The sequence below is a fragment of the Dermacentor silvarum genome, chromosome 1, assembly GCF_013339745.2.
Source record: "Dermacentor silvarum isolate Dsil-2018 chromosome 1, BIME_Dsil_1.4, whole genome shotgun sequence".
Taxonomy (NCBI): Eukaryota; Metazoa; Arthropoda; class Arachnida; order Ixodida; family Ixodidae; genus Dermacentor; species Dermacentor silvarum.
The window spans coordinates 335,696,952-335,718,182 of NC_051154.1; the positions used below are offsets into that span (position 1 = coordinate 335,696,952).

Sequence of the window (21,231 nt, forward strand, 5' to 3'; positions counted from 1 at the left end):
GCGCACGTAAACTGTGACAAGGTGGTAATACTGCTGGGCGATTTTAACTGTGTATGCACTGCTGGCGACGGCGCAAAATTTTCACACGTTCGCGATAAGAGTGCTGAATTGCTAACTGCAGTGGTGCACGATTACGACTTGGAAGTTATCGGCAGTGTCTTCGCCAGTGGTACTCACCCGCAGTTTACCCACTTCCAGCGTGATAGCCACGCTCGGCTAAATAGATTATATGTCAGCCGAATTGGTGCCTTTGTGTAGTGATATGATGTGCAACCCATTGCATATAGGGATCACTGCTTGGTAAATGCCACCTATGGGAAAAGACAGATCAAACACACCTTTAACTGGGACCTCTATAAATTGAACGCGCAGTTGTTGGGTGACGATGCTTTCGTTGATGCTGTTGCGAAGGAACTAGAAAGCCTGATTTCAGTCGAATTAGCAAGCTTCACCATTAAATGGGAAGAACTTCAACAGAAAGTTAAATCTATGGCTATTGAAAGAAGCAGTGTCCTTCGGCATAACCTGAAACAGGCAGAAACAAACCTTCGCCAGCAACTGCAATTTTCATCAGCATGGAAAGTGTCCAGCCTGGTGTGTGTTAACGAAATGAAGGAAGTGAAAGCCGATCTCAAAAGGATAGACTCTGAGAAATACAAGCCGCCGTTGTGCGATCAAGGTCTGAGAAGCTGTGGGCGGGAGAAGCGCCAACAAAACGAGCTCTCTCAGACGAGAAAAGGTACGCATGTCGGAAGGAAATCCTCCAGCTAGCTAAAGGCAATGACATCACGTCCGACAAAAACGACATAAAACAAGGGATCGTCCATCACTTCAAAGCCTTCTTAGGTCAACCACGCGAACCTAAAGATGGCTACCAGATGGAATTCTTTTCATTGATGCCAAAGCTCGATGAAGAAGTTAAGGCACGGCTAGAACATCCCATTACCCTGAGTGAGATAGAATGCGCAATAGACGAGTTGGCGCCCGGTAAAGCACCTGGGCCTGATGGCTTAGGGGCTACTTTCTATAAAACGTTTAAGTCAGCGCTGGCTCATGTCCTCCATCTAGTTATCAGCGAAGTGTATGACCGAAAAAGATTGCCCTTGTCTTTCACAACATCGCATATCGTGCTAATCCCGAAGAGTGATGACGAAAAGAAACGTTTGTTGCCAGGCTCATAGCGCCTGATAACTAGCCAACGTTGAATATAAAATATTCACGAAAGTTTTATCGAAACGACTGCAAAGTGTCATCAAAACATTGGTAGGGCCTCACCAGACTTGGGTATTAAAGGCCACAGTATTACAACAAATGTACACATGGTTCGAAGTGTGCTAGAGTGTTGCGACGCGATTGGCGATTGCGTCGCGATGATGCAGATAGGTTTCGCGAAAGCCTTCGAGCTCGTCTCGCACAAGGCTCTACTATGCATACTCGAACATACGAACGTTGGCAGTGTCATAACGGAAGGCGTAACGATGGCGTAGAAAGACTGCTCAACGCGAATTATTGTTAATGGGGAGCTCACCGATAGCTTTCGTGTGCTCTCGTCGGTGCGTCAAGGATGCCCGTTTTCGCCCTTCTGTTTGCTGCTTATCTCGAGCCACTCTGTTTGGCCATTAAAACAACGAACGCTTAGCAGGCTATCGACTACAGGCAGCACACGTTAAAATATTGGCGTATGCAGACGACATTGCGATTCTCTGCACAAATAAAGCCAGCATTAAAGAGGCAACTGCTGTAGTCGAAAAGTTTTGCGATTCAACTGGAGCCCAGATAAACTGGGATAAAGGTTATGGCTTCTGGCATGGGGAGTTGGGAAGACACGCCGGAGACCTTTTCTCGATTGAATTGGTCAAGGTTACCTACACAGTACCTGGGGGTGCCTTTCGGAAGCTACCGTGATCCTGAACCGTACTGGCTCGACCAAGTTTCGAGAGCAAAGGAAAAGACTGACGGTTGAAGAGGCAAGCAATTGTCAATGTTTTCTAGAGCCACTGTTTGCAACCTTTTTTTAGTTTCCAAGATATGGTATGTCATGAATGTGTTGTGTGCTGAGCGGGTAAGCGTAGAAAAAATTTTCGCCACTTTCATTTGGGCCTCAACTTGGGAGAGCACGAGACGAACAAATTTGTTTTTCCCGGTCAAGAAAGCTTGGCGCTGAGCCGTGCTCCCTCAAGGGCTGCAGAAGATAGCGTCAACCTTTCCCTTTCCCTCAAGAACCTTATCATCATCGAGAAAGGTGGGCTTGTTCTGGTTCACTTGTTTTTGCGACAAATTGTGTCACGCTTTGTGTTTCTGCGGGATCAAAATGATCTCTTTCTTCGAACACTAATTCAAGTACGGCTGGGCAGACTTCTTCCGGGATTCGTTGTTTCGTCGGCTCAGAACATGCCGGGAACTGTGAAAGGATACCTGCGTGAAGTGGTGATGTCATATAGGATGTTAAATGTGCGTTTCTCACAGCAGTATCTGTCCACCGTTACAAAGAAAAATTGTACACAGATCTTGTGGACACGATGCTCCCCGTACCTTTGTAGCGCTCGCCACACCGTGGAGGCCCCGGACAGGACGTGCTAAAATGAGTGAAGAAAATGCCAGTACGGCCATCAACTAAGTCCTTCTTACAATTACATACAAACACACTTCCCGTTAAGACCTGGCTTCATAGAAAGGGTATTTTCATCCCCTGGAACACCAACTGCTTTTTATGTAAAAAACCAGAAACAATCGAACATGTTTTTCTGGATTGCTGGGACCCCATCTTTCACTGGGACGTTATGCAGAGAACGCTGAAGAAACAGTTACCCCTGGACCCGTATGAACTACGCTTTTTGCCAATAGATACCTCAGAGCAAGTACCGTACGACCTCATTATGGTCCTGGGCCTCCACGCTATGTGGAAAACTCGCATGCAAATTTGAACCTGCAGACTTGGTTGTAATACCGGTGCGAGAACACTTCATTGAGAGTGTTGTTTACGTCAGAGACGCTTACAAAGTACTGCTGATCCACCACAATGGATGTCTGTACTCGATGAACTGGTGTCACTGAAAAGATTTTAGTACTGTGCTAGCCAAAGTGTGGCTGGCACGTTTTATCATTGTAACCCTTGATTTTGTACGTCGAAGACGGCAATAAGAAAAAAAAGTTCGCGTGGTGTAGTGGTTATCACGTGCGCCTCACACGCGCAAGGTCCCTGGTTCGCGCGGGAACAAAGCTGTTTCATTTTTACTTCTATTGCGATCGTATACGCGCAGAAGAAAAGGGGAGCGAAATACTCTACTCCGTGCTCGGTTCCCGTGGTGTAGTGGTTATCACGTGCGCCTCACACGCGCAAGGTGAGGCGCGTGTGAGGCGCACGATGTGAGGCGCACGAGGTTTGATCCCGGCGGGAACAAAGCTTTTTCATTTTTATTTCTATTGCGATCGTATACGCGCAGGAGAAAAAGGGGGTGCGAAACATACTACTCCGTTTTCTTAAATTTTTGAGCGCAAACAATCAGGGACGAAGAAAAGCAGACACAAGGACGAGCGCTTTCTAACAACACTTGTGCGCTTTCTAACTCGTCCTTGTGTCTCCTTTTCTTTGTCCCTGTTTGTTTGCGCACAAAAATTAAGAAAATGAATGTGTTCCAACTAGGCCGACTCGTAGTTATGCTTCAACTCTACTCCGTGCTCGGTTCCCGTGGGGTAGTGGTTATCACGTGTGCATTCCACTTCCGGCCGCGAAAGCCTACGGACATGGTTATCATGTGCTCCGATGTGGCGGTGTTTGCGGCTATGAACAGCCGCCGTAACAGGTATACTTCAGCTGAACATGAGGATTACGAGGTCATCCTACCGACTTTGCCCACAGGTCGTACAGTTTTGAATACCATATTTTACATGCTGACGTGCGTGCAAGGCCTTACCGAGTTGAAGAATTCCGGGACACGTTGGACCATCTGGCACTGCTCCCTGAGGGTAAAGCCTTAGGGGCATACCAGATGAGCCATGTGAGGGCCGTCGCCTTCAAGAACGCTGAAGGCGTCAAGAAAGCCCTGGCTATAGGTGAAATGAAAGGGAAAGGTCGCCGCTGTATAGTGGTGGACCCGATGAATCAAGACCTGCGCCTAAAGTTGCATTGGTTGTTGTTCAACGTTCGCGATGAAGATGTATGTGCTGCACTTGCAATGTTCGGGACTGTAACGGACGTCGCGAAAGAAAAGTGGCGAGTGTATGGCATCCAGGAGAAAACCACGACGACGCGGACGGTGAGCATCAAGCTTCATGCAGGTGTCAAGGTTGATGACCTCCCGCACCAGCTTCGTGTCGGTGGGGAATTGGCACTGCTAATTGCTCCGGGAAGAGCACCAGTGTGTTTGCGGTGTCATACCGCGGGCATATACGGCGCGACTGCCGTGTCCCTCGCTGTGCTCCGTGCCGTCGTTTTGGGCATGACGAGAACTCATGTGTGAAGACATACGCAAGTGTAACAAGCCCAATGGGAAAAACGGACGTCACAGAGCTCGTCATGGACGAAGCTGACGCGGAAGAAGCGGCAGGAACGTCGCTTCAAGTGAATCAAAAGGATACGACCCGTAGACACGCCCTCGTATCCACAAGATAATGGAAAAGAGGAGACCGGTGGGTTGTAGCAGAGACTGGCGTAAGGGATGTGCCTGCAAAACAGTGTAGGCACCGAGGCCGGCGAACCTTCAACAGAGCCAGCGAGTCAGTGCACGAGTAGCATGGACGTCACGGAAGAAGACAGCAGAGACGCAGTCAGCAAACTAGGACGCGAAGCTGCAACAGACGACTCGGACGGACAAGACGTCGCTGGCGCTGGGGAACCACCAACGAAAACGGTGGTGACTCGGCGTTCATCATTGAAGCCAAACCCAACATTCCACCAGACAGAAAAGCGGTGCCGAAACCGCCAACATAGCCGCGAGCTCTGGCACTCTGTGGCTTCTTTGGGACTATGACAACGCACATGAACGATCGAAAAAGGTTAGTGAGTGGAGCCTTCGGATACGCGACCCAAGCCGAAGCTCGAGGATTGCAGACGTCGGGAACAGATTGGCTTGTCGCTAATAACCTGCGGGTGTTTTGTTGTGTCTTTGCTCGCGAGGTATGCACCATGGCGTACATATCATTTTAATATATGGCGATAAATCTAGCCACAGCACTACGCATTGCGACTATCAATGTTCGAGGTTTGAATGCTAGAAAGAAGCAGTATCAGCTGAGTCGCCTTTTCTTGGGAAAACGACTTAGACGTAGTTGCAGTGCAAGAACAAAAATAAATAGCGAGGAACAAACTGACCGCATGGTGCTACCTTTCCGAGCTAGGTACGATGTTTGTGTTGCTCATGCTCTCGGCACATCAGGTGGATGTGCTATTTTCATGAGAAACAGTTTAGGAATAGTTGTTGAGAATGTGTTTGTGTGCCAGAGTGGTAGATTTGTTATAACTGATTTTTCAATGTCCGATACTGGTTGGCGAATAATATGCGTATATGCCCCTAATGCCGAAAATGAACGAGACGTGTTTTTTTGAACGGCTGAAGCAGTACTTGATGTGCTAAAGACAAATAATTATGCTTGGAGATTTTAATTGTGTTTTGCTCAGTAGCTGATCGTGTCAAAAATGTTCCAGTAAAAGAAAAGAGTGCCTCGCGCTTGATCGCAATGGTACAAGAGCATAATTTAGAAGATATAGGACAGGTGTTGTCTAATGGTACCAGGCCAGTTTTTACACACTATCAGCGTGCTAGCCACGCGAGGCTGGATAGGATATACGTTTCATTGCAGTAGTAGCAGCATGCCACATTTATGTCGTTAAAACATGTGTCATTCAGTGACCACTGTTTGGTGTTAGTCACATTTTGGACGCGCAAGAGGCTTCACGCTTTAATTGAAGATGTGGCTATTTAATGACAAGCTGCTACATAATGAATCGTTCGTTGAGTGCGTAAAGGAAAAGTTCGGACAGCTATTTGCAAGACCGATGACGTGATAGAGTTGTGGGAGCTTTTTAAAGAAGAAATAAAGATTTGTGCAATAGAAAAAATTAGTGTAATGAAGTACGAAGAAGAAAAAAGGAGAAAGAAATGCAACAAGAACTGGACTTTGTGTACCGAGTAAGGCAGATAAACCTGGTACGTTCGCAAAGCAGATCAACGAACTTAAGAGTCAACTGGAGCTTATCGACGAAGATAGTACAGAGGAGCGGTGATCCGAGCAAGGGCGGACAAGCTATGGCTCGGCGAAACGCCCACAAAGCGAGCCTTTGCAGACGAAAAGGCTCACGCAAGGCAATACGTAATTCGGAAAATAAGTTATAAGAATGAAGTCACCGACGAACAAGCTAAAGTACACAGAGCGTTCCTCGAGCACTATAGCGAACTATTTCGAAGAAGTAACGATGTCCCGGAAGAATTCGAACGCGAGTTCCTGGCCAACATGGCAAAACTAGATGACGTAGACCGTGAATATCTGGAAGAGCCGATCAGCCAAAAAGAAGTTGAAGATGCCATTGAGGATTTAGCTCGGGGGAAGTCTCCTGGACCTGATGGGTTGGGAGCGGCTTTCTATAAGGCCTTCAGAAAAGATGTGAGCCTCATTTTATTTTTGGTATTTAGTGGGGCGTATAGGCGAAAATATGCACCCCCGTCATTTGGCGGTCGCATATAGTACTCATTCCCAAGACGGAAGACTCAGAAAAATTGCTGTCAGTTGGGTCTTACCGCCCAATAGCGCTGACTAACGTTGATTATAAAATCTTTACTAAGATCTTGGCAAAGAGGTTACAGCGAGTTATAACACGAATTGTAGGACCGCATCAGACTTGCGGAATCAAAGGAAGATCAATCTACAAAAATATTCACATTGCTAGAACCATTCTGGAATGCTGTGATGCGTGGGGTGAACATGTAGCATTGCTTCAACTTGATCTACAAAAGGCGTTTGATCGTGTATCACATAACGTTCTGTTTTCAGTTCTTCAGTATGTAAATGTTGGCTCGGTGCTCTTCGATAGAGTAAAGATGTGCTATGCTAATTGTACCGCCAACCTTATAATAAATAAGGAAGTAGGTAAGAGCTTTCACGTACGCTCAAGTGTGTGCCAGGGATTCCCTTTAAGTCCTCTACTATTTGCGTTGTACCTCGAGCCATTCTGCAGAATATTTTTTATAACAACAGTATTGTAGGTTTTCGTTTACAGTCACGGAAATAAAGCTGCTTACATACGCGGATGATATTGCTTTGTTTTGTAGCGATAAAGAAAGTTTCGCGACTGCGGTAAAGGATGCTTTATCTTTTTGTAAAATGACTGGTAGCGTGATAAACTTTGATAAGTGTTTAGGGGTGTGGCATGGAACATGGCAAGCACCCCACCCATCTTTTGAATGTGAAGTGGACCGTTGCGCCGACAAAGTATCTCGGGGTGCCGCTTGAGCACTATAAAGAGGCGGGGCAATTCTGGGAAAATGAAACAATGAAGGTGCGAGAAAAGCAGTTAAATGGGGTGGTCGTAGTCTTTCGATGTTTTCCCGCGCGATGGTCTGCAACCTGTTTGCCGTTGCCAACGTGTGCTATGTATTGCAAATATTGTGTATTACTAGAGTTCATGTGCAACGTTTGCATCGGGTGCTGGCAGTGTACGTATGGGGATCCAATTGGGAGCGAACGAGTCGAACAAACTTATTTCGATCTGTCAAAATAGGGGGGCTTGGACTGGCGCATCTGTTCTTTAAGCAGATAGTTTGTCGTTTTGCCTTTTTAAGAGACCAAAAAGACCCTTTCCTGGTTAGAGTGATGCAACTGAGACTAGGTACGGCCCTTCCTGAATTCATTGTATCTAGCAGTGTTAACAGTGGCCCTATGAGTGGATTTTTGAAAGAAGTGATATGGGCATTCCGGTTTCTGAAGGTGCGCTTCTCAATGGAGTACCTCAGCCACGTTCCCAAAAAACGTCTCTATAAAGATCTAATTGACGTGGTATTGCCAGTGCCGCTGTATAGATCGATGTTCAGAGTGGGGAGTGAGAGAAACGTCCTAAAAAGGGTAAAAAGTATGCGTGTCAGGCCATCGGCAAAGTCTTTCTTTTTTCAGCTGCATTCCAATACACTACCTGTAAAACCGTGGCTTCAGGAAAGAGGTATTTTTATCCCCTGGTCTGTGGATTGTTTACTATGCCACAAGGAAGAGACAATTGAACACGTATTCATAGACTGCCTGGATGCCGTTTTCCACTGGGACGTCATGCAGTGAACTATAAAGAAAGACTTGCCCATAACACCCTATGGCATCCGTTTTCTCCCAACGCAACATGAAGGAGGAGTGCCATACGACATGTTTATGTTATTAAGGTTGCACAGCCTGTGGCGCACCCGAATGGCTGTTAGACACGCTGACATAAATGTTCGAAGTACTCGTGAATATTTTATTGAAAGTGTCTGTTACATAAAAGAAGTGTTCGATGCGCAAAACGAAAAGCCAGAATGGATTAATGTGTTAAACGAGCTTGCGAACATTAGGCGGTTTTAATCTCGTGCACACCAAAGACTGGTGGGCACTTTTACCAATTGTGAAGTGTCGAAATTTTGTCTGTATTTTGCAAAAGGCAATAAAAAAAGTGGTTATCACGTGCGCCTCACACGCGCAAGGTCCCCGGTTCGATCCCGGGCGGGAACAAAGCTTTTTCATTTTTATTTCTATTGCGATCGTATACGCGCAGAAGAAAAGGGGGAGCGAAATACTCTACTCCATGCTCGGTTCCCGTGGTGTTGTGGTTATCCCGTGCGCCTCACACGCGCAAGGTCCCGGTTCGAACCCGGGCGGGAACAAAGCTTTTTCATTTTATTTTCTATTGCGATCGTATACGCGCAGAAGAAAAGGGGGAGCGAAATACTATACACCATGCTCGGTTCCCGTGGTGTAGAGGTTATCACGTGCGCCTCACACGCGCAAGGTCCTCGGTTCGATCCCGGGCGGGAACAAAGCTTTTTCATTTTATTTTCTATTGCGATCGTATAAGCGCAGAAGAAAAGGGGGAGCGAAATACTATACACTATGCTCGGTTCCCGTGGTGTAGTGGTTATCACGTGCGCCTCACACGCGCAAGGTACCCGGTTCGATCCCGGGCGAGAACAAAGCTTTTTCATTTTATTTTCTATTGCGATCGTATACGCGCAGAAGAAAAGGGGGAACGAAATACACTACTCCGTTTTCTTAAATTTTTGAGCGCAAACAAACAGGGAAGAAGAAAAGGAGACACAAGGACGAGCGTTTTCTAACAACACTTGTGCGCTTTCTAACTCGTCCAATTGTGTCTCTCTTTTTGTTTAGAACTTTTATTCAAATAGAAAGCAAGTACATAGATAAAAATCACTTTGGTCTGCTTGACCAGTGTGGTAGACTAAAATATCTTGATTTTTGCCAAGTCATCAAGTACCGAAAGCCAATCTGGAGGCTCGGCTAAAGAGCTATAGACCTCGTGCATGTAGGTTACGTTCTCTATAAAGTTTTCTCTGGTTGACTTTATTTTGGGGTCTGCCTGCCTAACTGCCATTCTTGTCACCCAAAGGCTATGACGGCCCAGTATCATAATCACGTCATAAGGAACGTTATTTTCAATGTGTACTGAAAGATATCGAATTCCATATGGTGTTATCGGTAACTCTTTCTTCAGGGTTCGTTGCAACACATCTCAAAAAAATACTGGATCCCAACAATCAATAAACGTGTGCTCGATGGTTTCGGGTTTCTTACACAAGAGGCAGTTGGTCGTCCAAGGTACAAATATTCCTTTCTCATCTAGCCATGTTTTTACCGGGAGTGTGTTTGTGTGTAATTTGAAAAAGAACGTTTTAACAGCTCCTTGAACAGTCATTCTTCTAACTCTCTTTAAAACACCCTGCCCTGGGCCTCTATTGTTTAGGGATCTGTATAATGGGACTGGCATCATCACACCAAATTAATCTTTATACAGCTTCTTTCTCGGTACAAGGCTTAGGTACTCGAAAGAGAAGCGTGTTTTAAGTATCCTAAATGTCGCCACTAATTCTCTGAAGTAACCTTTTACGCCACAATCAAATGTAGTCGCACTAGACACAACAAATTCAGGCAATACATTTTCAAGCGCATTTGTATAATTTCTCTCAAAAATGGGTCTCTCTGGTCCCGCGTGAACATAAAACGCGACACAATCTGCCGGATGATCAGATGCGAAAGGCCCAGGCCTCCGTCTTTCACTGAGCGAAATAGATTAGTTCGGCTAACTCTCTCCCAACTGGAGCCCCCAATGAACACCGCAAATATTCGGTGCACTTTTTGCACATGGACGCGTGACATTGATAAAAATTGCAGCACATACCACACTTTGGCAATCAAAAACACATTGCACGCACTGGCCCGAGCAAACATCGATAATTCACGGCCTTGCCATCCTCCAACTTTCTCCTTCACCCTTGGCGTCAGGTCATCCCAGTAGTCTGTTGTTTGGTTATAATGCTCAAGAGGAACGCCTAAATACGTAGACGGACCTCTTGCCCACGTAAGGCTCGCAAATTTTTCTGGTTTAATGTCCCATGTTCCGTGCCAGAAACCGATACTTTCTCTCCCAGTTTATCGCGCAGCCTGTCTGTTTACAAAAATCTTTGGTGACGCTAATGGCTTCTTCTACGCTTTTGCGGTCAGTGCAAAAAACACCTACGTCATCAGCGTAGGCAAGGATTTTCACGTGATGCGTCTGAAGCCTGAAACCATGTACCTTTTCGTTATTAATAAGACTAAGGCAGAAGGGTTCAAGGTAAAGAGCGAAGAGCAGTGATGACAACGCACATACTTGCTTTATAGATGACCGGACGTCAATATTCTGGGTGAGGTTCTTGTTAACTATAATGCGCACAGTACAATCACTATAAGCCATCTTTAAAGCTTCTGATAACACTTTGCCAACATTGGCATGCTGAAACACAGAAAAAAGAACATCGTGTGTGACACGATGTTCGATGTGGAAGGCGATAACAAAGCCTTAGCGAGATCGAGTTGTAACATTGCAACTCGTCCAGATATAGCATCACAGCATTCGAGAACACTGCGGGCTACATGCACATTTGTACATATCGAACGCCCTTTTATTCCACATGTCTGGTGCGGTCCAACGAGAAGCATAATAACGCTTTGCAGACGTTTAGCCAAAATTTTTGTGTAGATTTTATAGTCAACATTTGTAAGAGTTATTGGGCGATAGGCCCCTACTGATAAACGTTTCGCAGGATCATCCATTTTAGGCATTAAAACCATATGAGCAGCGCGAAAGGAAGGCGGTAACAATTTTTCCTCATAAGCGTTTTGAATTACCTTATGCAAAATGGGGCTGATTTCCTCGATGAACATTTTGTAAAAAGCTGCGCCTATTCCATCTGGTCCGGGTGTTTTTCCTGGAGCCAATTCTTTAATGGCACTTCTCACTTCATCTATACTTATTCGCTGTTCTAATCGCGTGTTAACTTCTTCATAAAGCCTGGGTATTAAGTTAATAACCTCGGTTCTTAGCCCAGTTTTCCCGTCCTTGTTATTCGCAAATAATTCGCTGTAATGCTCAACAAATGCTTGCTCAATTTTACTCCTGTCTGATGTCACTTCATTGCAATAGAGGATCTGTCGTATTTCATTTTGAGCCGCATATTTTCTTTCATCGGACATCGCTCGCTTGTTGGGCGTTTCACCAAGCCACATCTTCTCAGCTCGCGCCCTTATCACTGTGGCCCTGTACTTTTCCGTTGCAATTACTTCTAGTTTGTTTTTTACTTCACCAATTGCTTTTATGTACATGCCGCGATTGCTGCTTTCCATGCACATAAGAAAATCAAGTTGGCACTGGAGTTCCTTTTCATTAGTCTTTTGCATTTGACTATTAATGCTTCCCCTTTCAATCGCAATCATCTTGACTGCGTTCTTAAAGTTTTCCCACTCAGCTGCCCAAACATGTGATACCGTGGATGCCATTTGTTCAATTCTTCTTGTTACACACTCCATAAATTTTTCGTCATGTAAAAGTTTCACATTGAATTTCCATAAAGCCCAATTAAAACGGCTTTTTCTCAAGTTGGTTCGTAGTGTAGCCATTACAAGGCTATGGTCGCTAAATGACACATGTTTCACTTCGTAGTGGTCACAATCTCTGGCAAGGTCGACTGTAACATATATCCTATCCAGCCTAGCACAGCTTCCGCATTGATAATGGGTGTAGGTAGGGCGGCTTCCTCTTTACAATAAATATCCAAGATCCTCTAAATAATATTCCTGAAGCAGTGAAACAAGCAACCGTGAACTTTTATCTCGTACAGGGTTGCTTTTGGCTCGATCTTCAGCGAAACACACACAATTAAAGTCGTCAAACATAATTAAACATTTTTCGCATTTCAAAAATTTTTCTAACTCTTCAAACAACACAACGCGCTCATAATCGGTGTTTGGTGCGTATATACAGATAGCACGCCATTCCCTTGCACAATACGAAAAGTCAAGAACAAGCAATCGTCCCGCCTCCGACGCAACAACTTTTTCGCCTTCGATGTTTACGTTATTCCTTATGTAAATTGCACAACCGCCGGATGTGCCTACTGCGTGGCTAACACAAACATTCAAATGCGTTCGAAAAGTTTCCACTATGCGATCCGTCTGCTCCTCACTTTCAATCTTTGTTTCTTGCACGGCTACTATGTATAAGTTATTTTCCAGAAAAAGTCGGTTAAGTTGATTTTGTCGTTTCTTGGTCGCCAATTCTCGTACATTTACAGTGGCAACACGCAAGGCAAGACCGAGCCTTTCGTCTTTAAGTTGCGAAGAGCTGAAGGATCGCGCAGTGTTTACCTCAGGGAGCAAGGGTGCATTAGAGCCTTCACTGAGTTGCGGCCGTGGTTGGTCGGGATGAACTCGCTGTCTGTTGCCTGCCTTGTCAACCGAAGTTCGGTGACTGGACGGGACAGCATCGTCCATGCGTTGTCGCTTTGGCTGTCCCATGTTGCTTACTTAGCAAGGGGTAGCGAGACCCCGCCTTTATTCCGGCGGTTTCTCCAGCGGGCGTCTAACAGAAAGAATGTTCGGTTTCGGCTTCAACGACGTTCGTCGCGTCAAAGCCGTTTTCATTGGCGGCCCCCCGTCATCTGCATGATCGAGATGGTCTGGTTCACCAACACTGTCGCTGTGCATACGCTTTGTCGACGCCTCTACAACGCCATGCATCGTTTCACACTGCACTGTCGACGTTTCATTTGGCGGTGTGTCCTGAGGTTCACTTGACGGTTTCCTCTGCGGTAAACACTTTTCGGCCATTTCGTTGTGCACGTCTTCACTATTTGGTCTTGTCGCATTTTCTTACAGCTCTTTCCTTTCACTAGTTGTTGACTCACGTTGATGTATCACTGCCGGGGGCGTTTCCACCGCTTTTTGTTTCACCGTCACCGTCACTGCTACTTCTTCAGCTTCAGCCTCATCCATGATGTTGTCCGATACGTCAGCGTCCTTTCTGGGGCCCGTTATGTTCGCGTACGTGGGTACGAACTGGGTTTCGTCATGGCCGAACCGGCGGCACCGTGAACATCGGGGGATTCGGCAGTCGCGGCGGATATGCCCTTTTCCTTGGCAGCGAAAGCAGAGCGGTGCCTTGCCAGGAATAACTACGAGGGCAGGCTCACCGGCGACACGTACTTGATAAGGGATGTCTTCAATTGTGACTCCGGCCTTTAGCCTAAGGTTCAGCACGCGCGTTGTCGTAGCCTTTTCCGAAATTCCGAGGACACGCCATCGCTCCTTTGTCGCTTCCATCACCTCGCCGTATGGCTCGAAAGCCATACGAATGTCGTCGTTCGTCACATTAGGAAGGACCCAGTGGATTTTCACTCGGACATCTTGGTTATTCGGGTCTACTACCAGACACTTTCTGCCTTTCACAGTAATATTCCCAGTCGTCAACAACTTCTTCATACTTTCATGACTCTTGAACGTAACAGCCCACACATGATTCATTTGAAATGCTCCTCAGGCAGCAATTCCAAGGGCATCCCGGTAGTCTTCAACCATGTACGGCCTTGCTCGTGGGTCACCGTGCAAAAAAAGCGTTTTCAAAACAATCCGACCTTTTGGCAGATGAGGCAGCAACACTTGGTAGTCCTGGTTGTCTTCCATGTCGTCCCTGTTTCCGTGGCTAAGCTGGGCCGCTAGCACCGCCCCGTTGGAGCACATGAAAAACACGTCCGTACGCTTTCGCGGCCGGAAGTGGAATCCTCCTCTCGTCCTTGTGTCTCCTTTTCTTCGTCCCTGTTTGTTTGCGCACAAAAATGTAAGAAAATGAATGTGTTCCAACTAGGCCGACTCGTAGTTATGCTTCAACTCTACTCCGTGCTCGGTTCCCGTGGTGTAGTGGTTATCACGTGCGCCTCTCACGCGCAAGGTCCCCGGTTCGATCCCGGGCGGGAACATGGCTTTTTCATTTTTATTTCTATTGTGATCGTATACGCGCAGAACAAAAGGGGGAGCGAAATACTCTACCCCGTGTTCGGTTCCCGTGGTGTAGTGGTTATCACGTGCGCCTCACACGCGCAAGGTCCCCGGTTCGATCCCGGGCGGGAACAAAGCTTTTTCATTTTTATTTCTATTGCGGTCGTATACGCGCAGAGCAAAAGGGGGAGCGAAATATTCTACTCCGTGCTCGGTTCCCGTGGTGTAGTGGTTATCACGTGCGCCTCATACGCGCAGGGTCCCCGGTTCGAACCCGGGCGGGAACAAAGCTCTTTCATTTTTATTTCTACTGCGATCGTATACGCGCAGAACAAAAAGGGGAGCGAAATATTCTACTCCGTGCTCGGTTCCCGTGGTGTAGTGGTTATCACGTGCGCCTCATACGCGCAAGGTCCCCGGTTCGATCCCGGGCGGGAACAAAGCTTTTTCATTTTTATTTCTATTGCGATCGTATACGCGCAGAACAAAAGGGGGAGCGAAATGCTCTACTCCGTGTTCGGTTCCCGTGGTGTAGTGGTTATCACGTGCGCCTCACACGCGCAAGGTCCCCGGTTCGATCCTGGGCGCGAACAAAGCTTTTTCATTTTTATTTCTACTGCGATCGTATACGCGCAGAAGGGGGAGCGAAATACACTACTCCGATTTCTTAAACTTTTGAGCGCAAACAAACAGGGACGAAGAAAAGGAGACACAAGGACGAGCGCTTTCTAACAACACTTGTGCGCTTTCTAACTCGTCCTTGTGTCTCCTTTTCTTCGTCCCTGTTTGTTTGCGCACAAAAATTTAAGAAAATGAATCTGTTCCAACTAGGCCGGCTCCCAGTTATGCTTCAACTCTACTCCGTGCTCGGTTCCCGTGGTGTAGTGGTTATCACGTGCGCCTCTCACGCGCAAGGTCCCCGGTTAGATCCCGGGCGGGAACAAAGCTTTTTCATTTTTATTTCTATTGCGATCGTATACGTGCAGAAGAAAAGGGGGAGCGAAATACTCAACTTCGTGCTTGGTTCCTGTGGTGTAGCATTCCCCTTCCGGCTTCCGAAGCGAGCGGTTGTGTAAGCATGTGCTCCCTCGGAGCGGATACAGCGGCCAATGGCCGCGGAATCAGGTCTTCTGATAACCCTTACAAAAATGGGTTTGACTTTTCAGTCACCCGCGAGTCACCAACCAGTCACCCCAGTCACCTCCCTGTGGACTCGTCCTTCCTGTATACCTAGTCTGCAGATTTTCTGCAGACTCCGTGTAGACAGCCTGCGGACTTGTCTGTGTAATGTGCGTGCACGCCCAGTGCGCGCGCGTGTGTGTATACGTATACGAATATATATATTCTGAACCATGAAAGGTTTTGTCATTAAAAAAACGGTTAGTTTTGCCATTCTTACATTGCGAAAACTTTGCCACTGATTGCTATAAGCACAGTCTGACAATGGCACTAACCTAAGGCAATTAATTAATATTAATTGAAATGAGGTAATGGCTACATAACCTGCATTAAATACAGCAGTGGAACTATGGGTCGATTCACAGCATGGATGTGCGCATACATATATACAGGGTGCCACACAACGCCATGCGATCACCGTAAACATGGTCGCTTCTGTTGCCGTCCAACAGATGGCGCCACCGGGAGCGCGGGAGTGCCGGCAAAATATACAGGTGCTACTATTTTCCCGTCTTCAGCTGTCGGCATGTCGGTACATGTGCGTGCGCGCTGCATTCACGCCGGCCGATGTGTAGTTTATTGGTGTGTACGCCGTGCCGACAGAAAGTGTGGTGCTTTTTCTGTGTATTAATGATCCAAAACGCCTGGGACCGCGTAATGTAGCGTGCAGTATCTTTCGTGTGCTACGCCGATGATTATCGTAGTTAGGCCCGTTCGCACTTTCTTTGTTCCTGGCTCGTAAAAAGCCTCAGGTACTCTCGCCACGCTCGCACCGGATCACAGCGCACGGAAGAACTTGTTGAAAGTGGTGCTATCACGTGCTATTAGTTCATCTACAATTGTACAGTGCTTACGCTGGATGGGCCGTGCACCGACGGTTCTTGCCGCGGTACCTGTACGATGCCGCGGAACCTGTGACACGAAGGAGTGGTTGCCGAGTACGCCTAACAGGTAAGTCCGGCGCTTGCGCGAATTCTTGTAGTCTGTGAAGTGTACATTGTTGTATAGATCGCAAGATGACTAGTAAAGCGACAGAGATGATAGATGTGCTTTCCGAATCTTCGTTGTTTTGTGGCAGTGCAGATATTGCATACAGTTTCATGAAAATTGCCCTGAAACGTGTTGATGTTGGCTGAAGCTTTATCGATTAATTGATTTCTTCCATGAAGTGTCCTAGCGCCGGGGATTATTTGATCTTAATGGGCACAAAAATTCAAGCAGGAAAAGTTACCGTTTGGGTCCCTAATTTCTCAGCGAGAAATATCGTATACATATTTCTAGAGGTACGTCGATGTGTTGTCTTCACGGCTAACGCCTGCGTGAGATGGCACCCGACTGCTGTGCCTGACGCATTGCCAAATTTTAGCTTATATACAAATTGTTCTATTTATAGAATGTCGTCAGACAGCCTGCATTTCTTGTGTTGGATGTCCTGTGTGTTCTAGTCACCCGCCGCGGTAGCTCAGTCAGCTAAGGCGTTGCGCTGCTGAGCTCGTGATCGCGGGATCGAATCCCGGCCGCGGCGGCCGCATTTCGATGGAGGCGAAATGCAAAAACGCCCGTGTGCTTGCGTTGTAGTGCACGTTAAAGAACCCCAGGTGGTCAAAATTAATCCGGAGCCCTCCACTACGGCGTGCCTCATAATCAGAACTGGTTTTGGCACGTAAAACCCGAGAAAGAAGATGTGTGTTCTAGTGTATTTGTAAAGGTTTCTGATTTTACTAAGATGCCGAGATTTCGACAGCAATGTTTCTTTTTAAACGAAGAAGAAGAACAAACTTTATTTGCACAAAAGACTTCGTTGCCCCTAGAACGGGGCAGTTTGCGTGGTCGGGCCCCTATTCCAAGGCACCGCTGGCCCACGCCATCCTTTCTGCCCTCCTGACCAGCCTGAGCTGGTCCCCGAGGGCAGAGCTGGACAGCAATGCCTCCCACCTCTCTCTCGTGTTATTCTCATCTTGCTCTTCTGTGTGAGCCGTGCATTCCCATGTGATGTGATAGAGCGTCGGTGTGCTCCCACACCACGGGCATATGTCTTTGTAAGCTGTTGGGTAGTGTATATGCAGTCTATGGAGGTTTGTATAGGTATTCGTTTGTAGCCTACGTAATGTCGCAGAGTGCACGGCTGAAAGGTTCTTGTGCGGTGCTGGGTAGAGTCTTCTCAATTCCCTGTAGTATTGCAAGATTGATTTATAACTGGGATCGATGGGTGTCGGGTCCTCTACGATGTTGCAAGAGGCAGCTCGGTAATTAGTGAAACCTCGAGCCACCTCATCTGCATAGCGGTTCCCAGTAACACCATCGTGTCCCGGGGCCCAGGTTATTGTTTGGGTATACCTGACGTTGAATTCTCTGCTGATCTCGGTGAGTATCCGGTGTGCCTTCGCACCGACCTTTCCCCTCTGATAGTTCCTGCATGCGGCCTGAGAATCTGTAATTATTGTCAGTGGAGCGTTGCGCTCCATGCCTTCCCTTATAGCTAAGGCAATGGCTATCTCTTCTGCTTCTATAATGGTCGCTCGGGAAACCGAAGCACAGGTCGTGATTTTACCTTTTCGGTTCACGACAACTGCCACCATATTCTTTGCGTTGACCCGATATGGTGAAGCATCCGTGAATCTTGCAGTGTCCATGTACTTAGTTATTTTGTCTATGTATTCAGCTCTAGCCTTTCTCCTTCCTGCGTGTAATGTAGCATCCATGTTTTGCGGTATTGGTGAAACGCCATACAAATTTCTGATCTGGCAGGGTAGCTCTTTAGTGCTTTGGTATGCTTGTATGCAATCTCCAAGGCCGACTCTACGAAGAAGAGCTCTTCCGGCTGGCGTTTGCGCCAATCGACTCCTCTGCGCTATGAGTTGGGCCTCAGCCAGCTCATCAAATGTATTGTGGAGGCCGAGGGCTAGAAGCTTCTCATTTGAAGTGTTGCGTGGCAGCCGCAGGGCTGTCTTATATGCCATCCTTATTATTTGGTCAGCCTTTTCTTTTTCCTCTCTATTCATGTCATGGTAAGGCAGGGAGTATATTAGTCTACTAATGACCAGGCTTTTCACCAGTCTGAGGGTGTCTTGTTCCCCCATCCCTGTCCGATTATGAGCCACACGGGATATCATCCGGTTAATCTGCTGCGTCGTTTTTCTGATTTTGTTTAAAGTGTGGAGACATCTGTCATTCGATTGTAGCCACATCCCCAACATTCTAACTATTGACCTCTCCGGAATAATTTTCCCTTCCAGCCTGATCTCGAGTTTGAGACTCGGGTCAGTTCTTTGTTTTTTGTTTTTTGTGAGGCGAATTAGTTCTGATTTCTCCGCTGAGCACTGGAGTCCTCTTTGTTTGATATATTTTTCTATGATATTGGCTGCCCGTTGGAGCTTCTCCTCCTTTTCTCCCAAGCTGCCCTTGGTTATCCATAGTGTTATATCATCCGCGTATAAGGAATGACGGGTGTCGGGAATTTCTTGGAGTTGTTTGGCTAGTCCAATCATGGCTATGTTGAAGAGTGTAGGCGAGATTACTGCACCCTGTGGCGTTCCTTTGTTAGGAGGATGGATGACTTTGGATTCATCATCCCCTACTTTGATGACTGCTGTTCTCTGGTTGAGGAAGCTTCGGATGTACTGGTACGTTCTTTGACCGCAGTTGGTCTCTGCTAGTCCATCGAGTATGCCTTTGTGACTTACGTTGTCAAAGGCCCCTCTTATGTCGACAGCCATGACAATGTTTTCTCCTGCCTTGGGGACGTTGGTTAACACTTCCTCTTTTAAAAGCAGGAGAATGTCCTGTGTTGAAAGATGTGATCTGAAACCAAACATGGTGTCAGGCATTAAGTTGGTTTCTTCAAGATGACGTTGGAGTCGAGTGTTTACTAATCTCTCGAACAGTTTTCCTAGACATGATGTAAGAGAGATGGGCCTAAGGTTTTCCAAATTCAATTTCTTCCCTGGTTTTGGGATCATGATTATCACAGCGTGTTTCCATTGCTGTGGTATCGTTCCTTTGACCCAATGGTCATTTATGAAGTTCGTGAGGGCTATTATGGCTTCATCATTCATATTTCTAATCATGGCGTTTGATATTTGATCCGCCCCTGCCGCTGTGTTCCGTTTTGCACTGGCGATTGCTGCTCTAACTTCTGCTTCCGTGAAGAGTTCATCCATTCCTGGGTGCGGGTGTCCGCTGTAGTCAGCTTGGTAAGGGGGTATCGGGGCATTGTCACCGAAGCATTTGTTATGGACGGCCTGAAGGAGTTGTTCTTTTGTGCCTGGGTACGAGTGTAGCAGTCTCTCCAAGTTCTTTTGTCCTTCGCGTCTGGTTTTGAGTGGGTCAATCATTCCTCTCAGGATGTTCCACGTTTTTGCTGTCCCTAGGGTTCCATTTAGTGATCCGCAGAAGCGTTCCCAGTTGGCTGTTGCAAGTTGGTTAGCGTATTCCTCGGCCTGCTGTGTTATTTCTTTGATTTTCATTTTGAGCTTCCTGTTGCGTTTCTGTCGCTTCCATCTTTTCGTCAGGCTTCTTCTTGCATCCCACAGGTGCAGTAGGTGAGGGTCCACTTCAGGTGTTTTTTCCGTCCTGGTGACGGCTTTTGTATGTTTCTGCTTGAGATTCCGTATGACTTCGCACCACTTGTCTAAATCATTTATGTCAGTGGCTAGTTCTTTAAGCGATTCTCTATATGCCCGCCAGTCTGTTATTTTAGCTGTACCTATTTGTTTGCGGATTACACCCGTGCGAATTGTGGTGCTTATAATATAATGGTCACTTCCTAGATTTTCGAGGGTGTTGCACCACTCCGCATTTGGACAATTTTTGGTTATGGTTAGGTCCGGACTTGTGTCCGAGGAGATACTATTTCCTGTTCTTGTTGGGATAGCAGGGTCTGTTAGAAGTGTCATGCCGAGTGCTTCTATTTGTCCTGTGATATTCTTGCCTTTATTGTCCTGGGTTGGATACCCCCAGCTTGAGTGTCTGGCGTTAAAATCCCCAACTATCACTAGAGGGCTCCCCTTGGCCATTTTTGCTGCCTCTTGAAATAATTTGTCGAACGTTGCTCTTTTATGACTAGGGGAGCTGTAGATATTAATTATGAAGGCACTCTTTCCTCTGGTGCCTTTATATGCGATTTCTGTTATTATATGCGGAATGTCCGTTCCTTCTATGGGTTTGTGACATATTGCTGTAACTTTTTTGTCCACCAATGTTGCGACCTTCCAGCTTTCATCTTCGGTACAGAAGGTCTCGTATCCCTGTAATTTAGGGTTTGTTCCGGCTTCTTGTAATGCTATGATAGCTGGCAACCTTTTTTGTGTCGTCACCAGCTGTGACAGTTGTCCAATTTTACGCCGGAACCCGCGGCAGTTCCACTGCCATATTTCGCACTCTTCTAAAGTGTGCTTTTGATGTTTAGGCATTGTTCGTCGCCTGGGTCATGGCCGACAGGCCTGGCCTGTTGTAGACTTTCTCTGCTTTTTCTCTTATGTTACTGCCTGTGGCATGCTTTCGCAACGCTTTCGTGAATTCTATTTGTTGTGCCTGGATTTTCTTGTCCAGAACATC

The 21,231-nt window shown here is 46.8% G+C and overlaps 9 non-coding genes across 9 annotated transcripts; all 9 read left to right on the forward strand.

Moving 5' to 3' along the window:
- Positions 1-8,765: 8,765 nt before the first annotated feature.
- On the forward strand, positions 8,766-8,837 carry Trnav-cac (transfer RNA valine (anticodon CAC)). Its single transcript has one exon. It is a non-coding gene; the product is annotated as a tRNA-Val (tRNA).
- Positions 8,838-8,917: 80 nt separating this feature from the next.
- Trnav-cac (transfer RNA valine (anticodon CAC)) lies at positions 8,918-8,990 on the forward strand. Its single transcript has one exon. It is a non-coding gene; the product is annotated as a tRNA-Val (tRNA).
- An 80-nt stretch (positions 8,991-9,070) lies between these two features.
- Positions 9,071-9,143, forward strand: Trnav-cac (transfer RNA valine (anticodon CAC)). Its single transcript has one exon. It is a non-coding gene; the product is annotated as a tRNA-Val (tRNA).
- Positions 9,144-14,404: 5,261 nt separating this feature from the next.
- Trnae-cuc (transfer RNA glutamic acid (anticodon CUC)) lies at positions 14,405-14,477 on the forward strand. Its single transcript has one exon. It is a non-coding gene; the product is annotated as a tRNA-Glu (tRNA).
- An 80-nt stretch (positions 14,478-14,557) lies between these two features.
- Trnav-cac (transfer RNA valine (anticodon CAC)) lies at positions 14,558-14,630 on the forward strand. The gene has a single exon. It is a non-coding gene; the product is annotated as a tRNA-Val (tRNA).
- An 80-nt stretch (positions 14,631-14,710) lies between these two features.
- On the forward strand, positions 14,711-14,783 carry Trnam-cau (transfer RNA methionine (anticodon CAU)). The gene has a single exon. It is a non-coding gene; the product is annotated as a tRNA-Met (tRNA).
- Positions 14,784-14,863: 80 nt separating this feature from the next.
- Positions 14,864-14,936, forward strand: Trnam-cau (transfer RNA methionine (anticodon CAU)). Its single transcript has one exon. It is a non-coding gene; the product is annotated as a tRNA-Met (tRNA).
- Positions 14,937-15,016: 80 nt separating this feature from the next.
- Trnav-cac (transfer RNA valine (anticodon CAC)) lies at positions 15,017-15,089 on the forward strand. Its single transcript has one exon. It is a non-coding gene; the product is annotated as a tRNA-Val (tRNA).
- A 277-nt stretch (positions 15,090-15,366) lies between these two features.
- Positions 15,367-15,439, forward strand: Trnae-cuc (transfer RNA glutamic acid (anticodon CUC)). Its single transcript has one exon. It is a non-coding gene; the product is annotated as a tRNA-Glu (tRNA).
- The last annotated feature ends 5,792 nt before the right edge of the window (positions 15,440-21,231 follow it).